Genomic DNA, 16,262 nt, shown 5'->3' on the forward strand with positions numbered 1-16,262 from the left:
GCTTTGGAGCCTGTCCTGGAACTCTCTTTGTAGACCAGGCTGGCCTCGAACTCACAGAGATCTGCCTGCCTCTGCCTCCCTCAAACACTTTTAAATGGATGGAATTGACAATGCAATAAAAATGACTCATGATTGTGAACATATGAAGTGATTTGGCCATTTAAATTATACAATTTGAAGAAATATTGTTATTTATCAAAACAATGAAGTTCCCTTTTAAGTCTTTCATTATGTTTTTTTGACTCAATATGTATATGTATATTGTATTATGTATATGTATATTGTATTATGTATATGTATATATATTTATATATATAAATAAATATTAAAAAAAGACAAAGAAGACAAAGCCTATCCCAAGTTAAGGAAGTTTTCCTAATAAAATCTAGCTGGAGTCAAATGGATTTCAACAACCTTTTCATGTTGAATAAAAGACCAAAGGTGGGCTGCAGCCACAAACACATGTCCTTAACACCTGAGCATATCTGTCCTGGAGAATAAAGTCAGGGCTCCACACATTCTTTGATTTGCAGAAATACAGGGGTGTGGCCAGAAGGTTCATAACCTAGGCCCTCAGGTCAGCAAGAGAAAGAAGACACCGTACGAGTAAACTTAATGTTTCTTAAAAGAACTGCCTATTTTCTGCAAATGCCGATTCAGAAAGCCATCTGTAAAAGGAGGCAAGCCTCTGATCACTGAACTCTAGCATAGCCCACCAAAGAAAAGGCAGTTACCAAGAAGCTACATTTGTCTATGTACTTTTGTGTTTAGATTCCTTTTCCAAGGTATTTCAGATTTTATCTGAAAATTTTGGCCACACATTGGAATGCCATTTTTATTTTATTTATTTATTTTTTGTTTTTTTTTTTTGCTTTTGTTTTTTGTTTGTTTGTTTTTTTTTTGAGACAGGGTTTCTCTGTGGTTTTGGAGCCTGTCCTGGAACTAGCTCTTGTAGACCAGGCCAGTCTCGAACTCACAGAGATCCGCCTGCCTCTGCCTCGCAAGTGCTGGGATTAAAGGCGTGCGCCACCACCGCCTGGCGATATTTTTTTGTTGTTGTTGTTTGTTTTTTGAGACAAGGTTTCTCTGTAGCTTTGGTGCCTGTCCCGGAACTACCTCTTGTAGACTAGGCTGGTCTTGAACCTCGAACTCCTAGCGATCTGCCTGCCTCCTCCTTCCGAGTGCTGGTATTAAAGGCGTGCGCCACCACCACCCAGCTGGATTAGTGTGATCTTTAGAGTATAGTTGGAGGAAGTAGGTCACTGGAGATGTGCCGTGTAAGTTATATATTTCCCTGGCCATTCCTGTATTCCTTCTCTCTGCTTTCTCGTCCCCATGTAAATTCTCAGTAACCTTTTCAGTCATTGTGAATTTCTGCCTAATGACACAGGAATAAACAACTGTGAACAGTTGTTCCCAGAAGAATGCCACACCTATACTGGGCCTTCTGCAAGAACAATCAATTGATTAGACTTTTGTGATTGTGGAGAGGTTTGGATGATGTAGGTTTAGAGCACAATTATTGTTTATCTTAGATTATCTTTAGTCCCTTTAATAGTTATTTGTCTTAGTGTTCTATTTTCTGTACTAAGGGATTTTAAAGGACTTCTCAACATAGTTATTGATTTGCAATATGCAAAAAGAGTAATTTTGCATATTGAAACCACAGAATTTATACCCCATGATGCAGAATTGACTCCATTGTTTCTTCAGGTTCAAGATATAATCAGGAATAGGCTTTTTCTTATATACATAATAAACATTAGATCCCACATGGGTCTGTCAGGTCCTCTAGCATAAGGAAATGTAGAAACTGAAAAATTATTGTTTGGAAATGTGATGATGACATCAGGATTCATAAAAATATCATGTCAATAGCAGAGGATTGAAAAAATTCTTTTCTATTACATGGCAAGAATCTGTATAAACAAACACCACTGTGTTTGAGAACTAACAGATGTCATGACTTTGTCTTTTTCTACTTCCCATGTATATTAGATTCATGTATGCCTCTTTTAGGTTCCTCATATTGTCTAGGTTCTCTGGAATTGTGAATTTTAGGCTGGTTTTTCTTCGCTTTATGTCTAAATGTTACTTATGAGTGAGTACATACAATATTTCTTTCTGGGTCTGGGTTACCTCAACCACTATAGTGTTTTCTAGATCCATCCATTTGCCTGCAAATTTCAAAATTTCATTATTTTGCTGTGTAGTACTCAATTGTGTAAATGTAGCCCACTTTCCTTGTTCATTCTTTGGTCAAGGGACATATAAGTATTTTTCACTACCTGCTGCCTAGTGATTTGGACGTAGCGCTCTCAGGTCTTTCTTTAGTACCAAGTCTGCATGCACACCACCATGCTTTCTATTCAAGTGAGAACCCACAAAAGTGTATTTAACAATTTATTCAGGGTTCAAAGGAAAAATAAACTCAGAAATAGAGAACTAGGTAGAGGCCACTGTTATAGATGCTCCTGTCATGTAATTCTCCCAAGAGCTATGATGACCAACAGCCAGGATTGCACCAGCTCTGACTAACAAAGAGAGAACATACACTTCTACTCCCTTTTTTTGGTTACATTTACAGAGAAAACCATACCCATGGTAAGTCATGCCTATTTGTCAAAGGCTATCTAAAATATATCTCAGATTGACTTTGAAAGTATACCAGATATGATGAATTATAATTGATGACTATTAATTTATATTTCATGATATTCTAATTAGTTGACAATAATAGCTTTCAAGGTGTACAAATTTGCATTAAATTGTTAAATAGGGTATATAGGTACAATACTTTGATCGAGATTAGAAACATATATATATATGTATATATGTAATTTTCTAACAAAACAACTGTAAATTTGTATCAATTTATAAAAATCCATATCAATATAAACTGAGATTACCCAAGCACCATCAAAAATAGACCATCCAAAGGAAATGCTTAACATTCCAACAGCTGTAGATAGGATCATCTACCAGCACACACTCACCAGGGCACCCCTAGGCAAATGTCAGCCAATCATGGGTCCTGAACCTTAGAAACCCCTCACCCCCACATTTACGACTATAAAACCCCAACTCTAACTCAGCTCAGGCCTCTCCAGTTATTCCAATACGCTGGACATGCAGAGAGACCGAGTTTGTAAACTTGCATAAAATAAAGACTCTTTGCTTTTATATGTAGGACTTGATCTCCTTGTTGGCTTCCTGGAGACTTTGCAGATTTGGGCATGACATATTTATGTATTTCAGCATACTTATTTACCCACACTTAACAAGGATGAAGTTGGAAGGGATTTGTGGCAGAGATGGAATAAAGAGATGAAAAATGATGTATTGTCTTCTGATTAACAATTTTTAAAGATTAATTATAAATTAAAAAGAGGGGCTAGATAGATGGCCTAGCAATTAGAGCACTGGCTGTTTTCACAGAGGACCCTGATTCCATTCCTAGCCCCTGCATGCTAGCTCACCATTTGTTCTGATTCAAGTCCCAGGTATCTCATCCCTTCTTCTGCCCTCTGTAGGTACTGGGCATAGACGCATGCAAGCAAAATACTATATAACTAAGGTTTTTTTTTTTTTTTTTTTTTGGTTTTTCGAGACAGGGGTTCTCTGTGGTTTTGGAGCCTGTCCTGGAAATAGCTCTTGTAGACCAGGCTGGTCTTGAACTCACAGAGGTCCACCTGCCTCTGCCTCCCCAGTGCTGGGATTAAAGGTGTGCGCCACCACCGCCCGGCTAAAGATATTTTAAGGTTAGAAAAAAGAAAGATTGAAATTTTCTACAGTGATGTCCTGACACTTAGATAGACAGCAAGCCAGGGCTAGTTAAAATGGGCTCCTTCTTACCTTGCATGGAAGCAGCTGTGGCCTTCTGCCTTGCCACCCTGCTCATAGCAAAAGCAGCTTTGCTCTGAGAGTAACAGAGATCATCATAACTGTTCATCCAGGAGCATTGTATAGAGGGCTGTTAGGTGACTTTTCCTTGAAGTTTTCTGGTTTTGTGTTCTCTATCTTTTGTGTGTGTGAGATATATGGTGTTGGTACAGTTATCTTTTAGATCAAACATCAAGATTGACAATCAGTTTTTCACAGTGTCATCTACTTGATTTTCAAGTAAGACCTTATGGTAAAATATAAACATGCCAGAGACATTTCTTTCCATCATTTGTCTAATTTAAATATGTTCCTACAAGACTTCGTGGTAAGAATGTTTCTAAATATCTGTTTTTACATTGTAATCATGTTCACTAGTGGATTTGTTAATTTATCATGCTTAAGAAAAGGGAGAATATTACATGAGCATGTTCAGACGTCCTAAGTAAAATCCCCATTCTTCCTTTGTTGAGGAAAAACACTATTTTGAAATTAACTTCAGGGCACTTTGTGCATCCTGCAAGCAATAATTTTTTCTCATTTCTTTTGTCTTGGCTGTTATAATGGCTATTTTTGGTAGTCAAACTGACTACCTCTGGAATTAACGAATACACAATGGATTAATTATACGTGAAAGAGATTTTACTTAAAGGTTTTGTTTTTTGTTTTTGTTTTAAAGCCAGGGTTTCATATTTATCTTAATGGTTCAGAAAATATATATGCACATATATACATATACATACATGTCATATATACATATGTGGGGATTAAGACACAAAGAAAACATAATAAAACATTAAAATTGAGAATCGATGAACAGAATGTGGAAAAGTTCATTGTATTGCCTCACCACCTTTCTATCACTTTTGGATTTTAAGCATACACACACATTCAGCAATCACACAAAGCTAACCTACACTCTCCACAAGTAGAACCACTGGCAGCAAAGTGAGAATTCAGAGCAATGTAATAGCTTACATGGAAGAGCATCACTGGAGCGTCTGACACTGCGAGTATCTCCATTGAGTATGAAGGCTAGTTTCCTTTCCAGTTATTAATTATGTACTCCACACATTTTTTTTCTGAGTATGTATTTCCAAACTGGAAAAGGTAAAAACAATGGAATGGCATATATAAAAATATTTTGAAGGAAAATCACTACACCTGATTTTATGTGTGTTTGTGTATAAAAATAAATGGTTTTGCTTTGTAAGATATGAAGGGGCTTTTGCTAAGGAAGTTACACACGTGAGGTCAGGTTATAAAAATGTACTCACTATGAGTTAATCATCTTAATTTTCCAAGAGATAGTTCTGTACAACCAGCAATTCTCAACACCGGATAGTGTGAAATTAGATAATATGGTTTTCTAAACAATTTCCATAGATTGTACAACAGGCCACAGGAACTTTCCATACATATTCGGTATATGCAGCTCAAGTTTTATTGTGAAAACCTGAAAGTTTCTGTTATTCAAATGTTATAAATAAATTATACTGCTCATGCATCAGCTCTACCTGTTTTGGACAGCCTTTTCGACTCCCACATTGGATGTCTCTGTGTCTGCCAACCCTCTGCAGTTGCCTCGGTGCTGTCAGGTCACCTAAGAGTCCCCATCTTCCCCATCTGAGTCAGTGCCAGCGTCTAAATCCTCGTCACTGTCTTCCTCCCCTCTGCAGCTTCGTCTACAGTTAGAACCTTGATTTTCAGTATTTGCTGAATTTTCTGGTTCTTTATTAAACAGAATAACAATGTCTTCTTTCTTTCCACATTTTGCTCAAACTTCAAGCTCACAGGCACATGGTCTACATATTATGTGATAAGAGTCCTTTACTGTCTTCTGTAAACATGTAACACACTTCTTAGTCTTTGACAGCGGTTTGTATTTGCTGTATTTTACACGCCACTCGAGAACTTCTTTGCAGCGCTGACATACTCCATCATGAAGTTTTGCATTAATTTTCTTGGTCTGAACACACTTATCAAACTTGTCATTTTTGAAGGTAAACATATTCTGGTGCTTCTGTGGCCTGGAGCAAGCAACGTTGCCTTTCTGGGAACTCATCACCAAATCACAAGCCTACATAAAGGTTTTGAAATGGGAAAATCTTCCATTAATCTGGATAGTTTGAGTTAATTGGTCCCACCTTTAGCTGCTTGGTGGCCATGCACACTTTTAACACCATGAATCAGGAGCAAGAGGTGTGGTACCCTCATCCCTTATCAAAGGGCGAGAAGAAATTTCCTAGCAGAATGTTTTCTCAGGAAGATAGTGACCTTCCCCTCTCCCACCTGCAAGATTTCAAGCAGAAGGTCACTTAGGTCAGCCCAGCCATCCACCTGGTACAGGCTGTTAAATATGGCCTAACTCAAGAACAGTGGCCTTGCTCTAAGAACAAGGAGAAAGCAGACATAACAGAATGGGAGGGAGCAAAACTCCTTGTACCCATGCCAAAGCAGCATCAAAGATTCTCTTTGTAGTTATGCCTTTAAAAGCTTACCCCACAGAGGAGATACAACTCCTCTCTACCTTGCTGAAAGGGGATGGAGATGAGTTCCAAACATGCTTGCATTATGCTGATTAAACCTTGCTTATTACAGTCTGGGCCTCTCTGGTGGTCTCTCTCTCTGGGGGTCATAATCTGGTCACAACAAAAGGCACTGGGATTTTTTGAGTTTGAGACCACTCTGGCCTACCGAACGAGTTCCACACCTACACAGAAAAATCCTGTCTTGAAATCACCAAAACAAGAAAATCTGAATCAAACAAGACTATAATCTAACTTTAACCTTCTCACCTTCTGGTAGCAGCAATTACATAGAAAGTATATTGAAGCAGAAAAGTCTCTTTTTTGTCACCTTGCTCTGGCTACCAAGCTCATTCCTTTACCAGACTACTTCTTTGAAATTTTGGTGAATACTTAAAACCAAATGAGACATCAAGCCTCATGGGCTGAACAACTACTGGATTCTTCACTTGATCTTTGGGAAAAGGCTGAGAAACAATCTACTGGATTCAATTGTCATTTATAAGTAGCTATTTTTAGACAACCTGAAACACAGCTCGTGAGACATTCTAATAAGCCCACTTTTTACATACATGTTGAGATTCATTCTACCTTTCCTATTCATGTAGAGAATCTTGATTACCACAGATGTATATTTTATCCACCTGACCATGGAGGAAGATGTGCTGGCTAACAATAATGCTCATGAAGACATTCCTTCTAGTTCCATTATTCTCTACATATTTACATTTCCATGAACAGTACTCTTTTTATTATTATCCGTTTCCCTGGAGTTTGATTTGATTTTCAGTAATAAAACCCATAAAGCAATGAAGCCATCATCCAGCCTTCTGATGGGGTAAAGACCTATCATCTTGTTTGAGATCTGGCTCCTGCTTTTCTCTTTTCTGTTCTGTGAATCCATGTGAAAACCATGTAAAAAGTACCTTCAATTCATCTGACCTCAGCATGTAGCCACAGAACAAACATCTCCTTTTGTGACCTTAAAACTCTCTTTATCTGTTAATATTCTGGGCATTCTTTCCCTTGTGGGACAGGAGTTCACTGTACCCACCTAGCACAGCACAGTGCACTGTACAAGCTAACTGGCCAAGTAGTACTCTGGAGGTAAAAGGGAAAGCTCCTATGGTGTCCAAGATTATGATGATGTCGGCTTTTATAGCCAGGGGCAAGTGCTATTGAAATGCATATCTCAGCCAATCAAGAAATGATCTTTGACTCAGGTGGATGGAATGGCCCGAAATCTCTGTGCTGTCTCTTTAAGTACACTTCAGTCCTGTGGGAGGTGTTCTTGTCACTCAGGTCTCACTAGCCAATCAGGCCCTCCAGGTGACCTGCCAGTCAGATGTTTTGCAGGGCTCTTCCAGGTTTTTGCACTCAGTCTCGATTTTGCAGAGGAGCTGGCACCTTTGGTTTCCTGTGTTGCAGTGAAGTTGCTGCTGCAGGGAGTGAATAAACTGAGAGCTTTGGCGAGCTGAGAAACCATAACATGGTGAGTGGGGGAATGCTGTCTCCAGATGGGGAGAAGCAGAGGGTGAGGTGTGGGAGACAGTATGTTTTGTCCTGGCAGGATTGGTGTGGGAACCTGCCGCCAGATATCCTGCATTGTGAATTCCCAAGTGGTCCTGTTAATTCCTAGACCTAGGGACAGACTTCTGAATAACTTTGCGCTTTGGGCTTAATCCGCTTAGAGAATTGGGAGCAGGGTGCTGTGTGTACAAACATCTTTCTTGTCAACTTCAGTATGTCAAAGTCAGGGAAGCCTAGTTTCTTCAGCATCTTCTCAATGTTGAGCACTTTGCATTTAACCTTTACATACAATCTCCATTTATGTTTAACTATGTGGACGGTGTCAAGGCATCTCACCTGTTGGGTAGCACTGCACTTTTAAGCTGCAACATAGAAGAGGAGAATTGCTGATGCAAAGGATTCGCCATTGCCTTGGAAATAGTTCAGTCTCCCAAAGTAGAATTTAGCTGAGGGAGGACTGCCTGTAAATCACCCAAAAGATAAATGTATTTCAATCAGGGCTGTTAGAGTTTAGGATGCTAAGGTACACATTGTTCAACTGGATTGTCCAGATATTTGTCTACAAACCATTACAAAGAATCCACTGTTGATTTAAAACCAGACACCAGGCACATCCCCATATCAAAAAACTACCTCTATCAAGCCTTTCAAGGAGGCATTACAGATTGGCACCGTGAGTGTGTGAAGTGATTTCTCAATGAAAGTTATATTAATTCTAGAACAGCTGCATTTCCATCCTGTTAGAAAAACAGTTTCTGAGACAAGTTCTCTTATGTTGATTCAGGTGCCCTAGGTCTGCTGCTGCCTAGGCCAATGACCTTGCTGTCCTGTATATTACACTTTCAAAATTCCTACAAAAAAATGACTGTACAACCTCACAGTTTTAAAATTATGCATGTGAGTCATGCAGCTGACTATGCATTGCAGTTGCAGGGAAAAGATTTGCATATGGAGCATTCTTTCTGTCCTCAGACTACAATAGGAGGAAGAGTTTATTGAAGCTGGTGGAGACATAGTTCAGAAAGGAGAGGCTGGACTGAGGGTGAAAATTTTCCCCTTCATAAGTAGTTGAGATTAACTGTGTGGATTCAGGTAGTTAATTATAGATGCTCTATGAATGACCTGATTGACCATTGTTTGCAGTCCACACACCAGCACAAAAAGGAATCTGGGAAAGGGACTGACTTTATCTTTAAAGCTAATTGCTATATTTACAGTAGTTCATCTACAATAGAAGATCTGGGCAAAATGTTGTGGCCCTACTTAACAGGAGTTTTCTCTATTAAGACATTGATCTATAGAGAAAATACATGAAAAATTTTTACTGTGCTCTAATACAAATCCCTTGTCTCTGGAGTACATGACCATAAAGTCTTTCTCAAGTTTTCAAAATAATTTTTGAGGTGACAACTACATCATATTACATTTAATCCCAAGTGCTGGGATTAAAGGCGTGCACCACCACCTCCCGGCTGACTCCTCATTTCTTATTGTTAAATATCAGTTAGATTAGTGCTTCAGCATGGATAGAACTTTCTAAGCCCTTTGAAAATGAAGCCCATGTACCTGAGATAGAGCCACGGATTTGTCATTTGCCCCACTCAATTTTTATCTTTCCTTGACCCACTCTTTTTTTTAATATTTATTTATTTATTATGTATACAATATTCTGTCTGTGTGTATGCATGCAGGCCAAAAGAGGGCACCAGACCCCATTACAGATGATTGTGAGCCACCATGTGGTGGCTGGGAATTGAACTCAGGACTTTTGGAAGAGTAGGCGATGCTCTTAACATTTGAGCCATCTCTCCAGCCCCCCCCCCGTGACCCACTATTCCCTCAGTTTTTCTCATTCCTCTCTTTCATTTATCTTTTATTTATTCTTTTTTTGTCCTGACTGCTGTGTTTCCTCCCACTGTTGCTGTCTGTCCCAACCTTCCCCCAAATCTCTTTTCTTTGTTTAACTTTAGAGAAGAGCAGGTCTCTCATACATATCAACCAAACATGGTGTCTTAATTAGGGTTTCTGTTGTTGTGATAAAACACAATGACCAAAACGCAAGATTGGGAGAAAAGGGATAATTTGGCTTATACTGCCATATTGTTGTTCACTATTAAAGGATGTCATGGTAGGAACTTAAAGAGGGCAGGATCCTGAATAGATTTTTGTATGTTGAACCACGCTTGCATCTCTGAGATGAAGCTGACTTCATCATGGTAGATGATTTTTTTGATGTGTTCTTGGATTTGATTTGCTAGTATTTTACTGAGTATTTTTGCATTTATGTTCATCAGTGAGATGGGTCTGGAATTCTCCTTGTTTGAATCTTTGTGTGGTTTGGTACAAGGGTAAATGTAGCTTCATAAAAGGGGTTTGACAATCTTACTTCTGTTTCTATTATGTGGAACCCTTTGAGGAGTATAGTTATTACTTCTTGGTTCTGACAGAATTTTGAACTGAAACTGTCTTCTGTTGGGCTTTTTTTTTTTTTTTTTTTGGTTGGAAGGCTTTTGATGACTTCTTCTCTTTCCTTGCAGGTTATAAGCTGATTTGAATTGTTCATCTGGTCTTGATTTAATTTTGGTATTTTATTGACTTCAGCCCTCAATTTGATTATTTCCTATCTTCTACTCCTCCTGGGTGAGTCTGCTTCTTTTTGTTCTAGAGCTTTCAGGTGTGCTGGTAAGTCACTGGTGTGAGTTTTCTCCACTTTCTTTATGTAGGCAGTTAGTGCTATGAACTTTCATCTTAGCACTGCTTTCATAGTGTCCCATAGATTTGAGTATTCTGTCCCATCATTTTTGTTGAATTCTACAAAGTCTTTAATTTCTTTATTTCTTCCATGACCTAGGGGTGGTTTAATAGAGCACTGTTCAATTTCCATGAGTTTTTAGGTTTTCTGTGATTAGTGTTGTTAAATCCTAACTTTAAAACATGGTGATCTGATAAGACACAGGGGGTTATTTCATTTTTGTGTGTGTTGAGCTTTGCTCTGTTATTATGTTTGTGGTACATGTTAGAAAGGTTCCGTGAGGTACTGAGAAGAAGGTATATTCTTTTGTGTTTTGATGGAATGTTCTGTAGATGTCTTTGAGTCCATTTAAGTCAAGACATATGTTAGTTGTCTCATTTTTTTGTTTAGTTTCGGTCTGGATGACCTGCCCACTGGGGACAGTGGGGTGTTGAAGTCTCCTACTATTCTTGTAAAGCGATTTAAGCTTTAGTAATGTTTCTTTTACATGTGTGAGTGTTCTTATATTTGAGGAATAGATGTTCAGGATTGAGCCTTCATCCTGATGGATTGTTCCTGTTATGGGAATGAAATGTCCTTTTTCATCTATTCTGATCGGCTTTACTTTGAAGTCTATTTTGTTCACTATTAGGATACCTATACATGTGTGCTGCTTAGGTCCATTTGATTGGAAAATCTTTTTCCAACACTTTACTCTTCGGCAATGTTTGTCTTTGAGGTTTAGGTATGTTTCTTGTATAAAGCAAAAGGATGGATCCTGCTTTTGTATCCAATTTCTTAGTCTGTGCCATTTTATAGGTTAATTGAGTCTATTGATATTAAGAGATTTAAATAAAGAGTGATTGCTAGTTCCTGGTATTTTTCAATAGTGGTGTTTGTGTGTTTCCCTTCTTTGGGGTTTGCGGATGTTAGGTTATCTGTTGCCTGTGTTTATAGTTAGCTTCCTTGGGTTGGAGTTTTTCCTGTAGTACTTTCTGTGTGACTGAATTTGTGGATAGGTATTCTTTAAATCTGGTTTTGCCATGGAATATCTTGTTGTTTTCTCCATTTATGGGGATTGAAAGCTTTGGTGGGTCTGGTGTCTGTGGTCTCTTAGTGCCTTCAGCACATCTGTCCAGGGCCTTCTTGGTTTCATGGTTTTCATGGAGAATTCCATGGAGAATTCTGATAGGTCTGCCTTTTTTTTTTTTTTTTTTTTTTTTTTGGTTTTTCGAGACAGGGTTTCTCTGTGGCTTTAGAGCCTGTCCTGGAACTCCCTTTATAGACCACGCTGGTCTTGAACTCACAGAGATCCGCCTGCCTCTGCCTCCCGAGTGCTGGGATTAAAAGCGTGCACCACCAACACCCGGCAAGGTCTCCCTTTATATTATACCTGACCATTATATTTTGCAGCTCTTAATATTCTTTCTTCATTCTCTATGTTTCACATTTTGATAATTATACATTGGTGGGCTTTTTTTTGGTCCAGTCTATTTGGTGTTCTCTAAGCTTCTTGTACCTTCATAGCGATATTCTTCTTTGGGTTGGGAAAGTTTTTTTCTATGATTTTTTTTTTTTGCTGAATACAGTTTCTGTGTCTTTGAGTTGGTGTTCTTCTCTTTCTTTTATCCCTATGTTCTTAGGTTTTAATTTTTTTCATGGAGTCCCAGATTTCCAGGATGTTTTGTGTAAGGAATTTGTTGGATTTATTGTTTTTTTGATCAATGATTTGATTTCCTCTATAGTATCTTCAGCACCTGGGATTCTCTCTTTTATCTCTTGTATTCTGTTGGTTACACTTCCTGCTGTAGTTCCCATTTGTTTATCCAGATTTTCCATATACAGAATTCCCTTCCTTCGTGTTTCCTTTATTGCCTCTATTTCATCTTCAAGTCCTGAACTGTTTGTTTTATCTGTTTGATTGTATTTTCTTAGTTTCTTTGAGAGATTTATTGATGTCTTCCAATTTTTTGTTTGTCTTTTCGTTGATTTCATTAAGGGAATTTTTATTTCCTACATCCTCCTCCTCTAGCTATGTTGGGGACCCCATCATCCTCACAAAGATACTTTGAAAATCATTTTCTTTGCTTCTCCTGGGTTAAGATGATTAAGTCTTCCTGTTGTATGACCACTGGGTTCTGGTGTTACTATGTTGCTTTCTATTTTGTTGGATGAATTCTTGCATTGGCACCTACCCATCTCATCCTTCAATTGGTGCCAGCAGTGTCTTTGCCTCTTGGTCCAATCCTTAAAGTGGTTGTTTGTGTCTTTGAGACCTGTTCTTGGCCAACTCTGTGTTTCAGAGAGCCATGCCACTGAGGTCCTTCTTTGTACTCTCTCTTGGCCTGCTCTTTTGCTCTGCACTCCTGGGTCACTTTCTTGGTCCAGTGTGTGCAGTCACAGCATGTGCTTTAGGGTCCCTGTCTTGGTCCACCCTGTGAAGCTGCATCTTGTGTTTTAATGTTCCCCTGATGTTGCAAGGGCCTGGGAGATAGGATGGGAGGTTTTGGGGGTGGAGTGAGACTTGTAACTTTTAGGGTCTGATGGATGGTGTGGAGGTGTTTGAGCAGCACACCTGGAGGAAACTTGCCTGTTGACTGGCTAGAGACCTGAAGCAGGTGGTGTTTGGTCCCAGGGTTTTGCCCCAGTATGGAGGTCCTAGAGAGGTTGTCCTTCTGGTCGGGTCATCACTTACCTCTTTGTCCTTTCTGTGTAATAGCAGACTGTGTTGCAGAGTTCACTTATGTTGTGGGTGCATGGATAGGAGGGCTTGGGGCAGAGTGGGATTTGTAGCTTTCAAGGTTCAATGGATGGGATGGGGCTGTTGGAGCAGCCTACTTTCAGGAAACTCACAGGCTAGCTGGCTAGGGAAGCTGAGGCCACTGGAGGGGTATCCTGGGATTTTGCTCTGGTATTGAGGGCCTAGAGAGTGGGGTGTCCTGCTGCATGGGTAATCACTCACCTCTTGGTCCCCTCTGAGTAGTATCAGGCTGTGTTTCAGAGTTCCATTGAGGTTGTGGCAGGGGGTTTGTAGGGCTGTAATTGGAGGTTTGGGGCAGAATGGAACTTGTAGAATTTAGTATCCAATGGATCATGAATATATTTCTTAAACTTCAGTTTTTATGTTTCTTCACTTATTGCTCGTTTATTTGCTTTTCACTTTCACAGGACTGGGGTTTCTGTATCTTTGAAGTCTTTTTGTTTTTTGTTTTTGGTGGTTTGTTTTCTTTGTTTCTTTTTTTTATTTTTCCATTCATAAAATTTACACTTCCTCCCCTCCTCCCATTCCCCTCCCACTCCCCCCCTATACCTGCCTCATTAAGAGGGCAGGGAATCCTTCCCTGTGGGAAGTCCACTCCCCCCATCCAGTCCTAGGAAGCTTTGCATCCAAATAGACAAATGGGCTAGGGTCCCAAAAAGTCAGTACATGCAGTAGAAACAAGTCCCAGTGCCTTTATCAATGGCTTCTCAGTCAGCCCCCATTTTTAGCCACTTTCAGAGAGTCTGGTTTGATCACATGCTCATTCAGACTTGGTTCCACTGGATTTGGTGAGGTCCCATTAGAACAGGCACACTGTCTCAGTGGGTCGACCAACTTCTCGCAGTCCAACTTCCTTGCTCATCTTCTCCTTCCTTCTGCTCTTCAACTGGAACTTGGGGGCTCAGTCCGTTGCTCTGATGAAGGACTTTGTCTTTATCTCCATCCGTGGCCAGACAAAGACTCTCTCCGATAGGTCTTCTGGTACAGGATCTGTTTTTTTTTTTGTTGTTGTTGTTGTTTTTTTTTTGTTTTGTTTTTGTTTTGGTTTTTCAAGACAGGATTTTAGGTAGTTTTAGAGCCTGGCCTGGAACTAGTTCTTGTAGACCAGGTTGGCCTCAAACTCACAGAGATATACCGGTCCCTGCCTCCCGAATGCTGGAATTAAAGGTGTACATCACGCTTCTCTGGCCAAAAAGGATTTAGTGGGTTTTTCAAGACAGGGTTTCTCTGTATATCTGGCTCTGCTGGCACACAAACCATACAGCAGGTTGTTCTCAAACTCACAGAGATCTGCCTGTTTCTTCCTCCCAGGTGCAGGAGTTTAAAGCATGCACCACTATTTCCTGGCCAAACTTGTATTTCTTTATGTCCTTTTATTGTGTGTGTGAAAATATGGTAATATTATATTGTGTGATTCCATACAATAGAAACTATCTTTACACTTGCATAACCACACAGGGGAAATGGGTCCAATGTTGTACTAGCTATTCTAAGTAATTGATTCTGAATTAAAGGAGGATGGTTTTAACTGACTGAGTTTTCAGATGTAATTTTGCATGAATTAAAATTAGTGTGTTCTCATAAACTTCTGTATGAAACACAAAATCTAGGGGGAGTTGATGCACTGGTACTAGATTTGAAGAAAGTTTACAAACTTCCCATTCATTTCGTGTCTTTGCTGTCACTGTCTCATTCAATCACCATGGTGAATTCTTCTCAGCTTCCATATCATTTCCAAAGAAAATTTCAGCAAAAACTATCTGTCTTCTATGGAAAAGGACATATGGACATTCCCAATTGACTCCATTCTTTTTTTTTTGAAATGTGTTTCTTTCTTTTAGTGTAAGAGACAAAAAGACTTTAAAAACCAAAATTCTGATCTCTTTGTTTCAAGAACTATGAGCAATTTACCAGGTCCCTTCAGGGACTATTATTTATACTTCTCTTGCTACCTTTTCTCCTAGTCTGAAATCAGGTACAAGTATTTGATCATGTAACTTGGGTACTTTTGAACTGTTCCTTACCTATTCCTTTGATTCTAAATTAGATGAAGTGCTGTGGGGCAGTGGTCATAGACTTTTTAGTACAGGCCTATTTTTTTTTTTTTTTTTTGGTTTTTTGAGACAGAATTTCTCTGTGGTTTTGGAGCTTGTCCTGGAACTAGCTCTTTTAGACCAGGCTGGTCTCCAACTCACAGAGATCCACCTGCCTCTGCCTCCCAAGTGCTGGGATTAAAGGCGTGCACCACCACCGCCCAGCTGGTCATGAACTTTTTAAAGATTTGTCAATTGTATTGTTTTAACAAAATGTTCATTGGCCAGTAGCCATGCAGGAAGTATATGCTGGGTGACCAAGCAGGAAGTATATGCAGGGCAGATCAGAGCAGGATAATTCTGGGAAGAGGAAAGGTTCAGCCTCCAGTTATCACCCAGAGACAGAGGATATAAGATGAGATTGCCTTGCTGATTAAAGGTACCAAGCCAAGTGGCTGACACAGACAAGAATTATGGGTGATTGTAGGATGTAAGGGTTAATAGGAAGCATGATCTAATAGGCACACCAGTTTAAAATCAATGTAGACCTCTGTTTGTTTTTGGGGGACTGAATGGCTATAGAACCAGGTGAAACAGAAACCTCTGTTAACAAATGTTGTCAATGAGGATAACTAAATCCAATTGAAACCTGAGAGAGCTTGGAAATTAATTCTAGACACAAAAGAGCAGAGTTAAGCATGGTTTCTTGGTATCAGCGTTTTCTTAGCTGGGCTCTGTTTGATAGAGGCAAGCATTTCTCATTTAAGAGAAGCTTCCGGATTCAGTTTTAGCAGTCA

The 16,262-nt window shown here is 39.4% G+C and overlaps 1 pseudogene; it reads right to left on the bottom strand.

Moving 5' to 3' along the window:
- Positions 1–5,485: 5,485 nt before the first annotated feature.
- LOC130867117 (uncharacterized protein C9orf85 homolog) lies at positions 5,486–5,947 on the bottom strand (annotated as a pseudogene).
- Positions 5,948–16,262: the final 10,315 nt, after the last annotated feature.

This window comes from Chionomys nivalis, chromosome 26 (genome assembly GCF_950005125.1).
Source record: "Chionomys nivalis chromosome 26, mChiNiv1.1, whole genome shotgun sequence".
Taxonomy (NCBI): Eukaryota; Metazoa; Chordata; class Mammalia; order Rodentia; family Cricetidae; genus Chionomys; species Chionomys nivalis.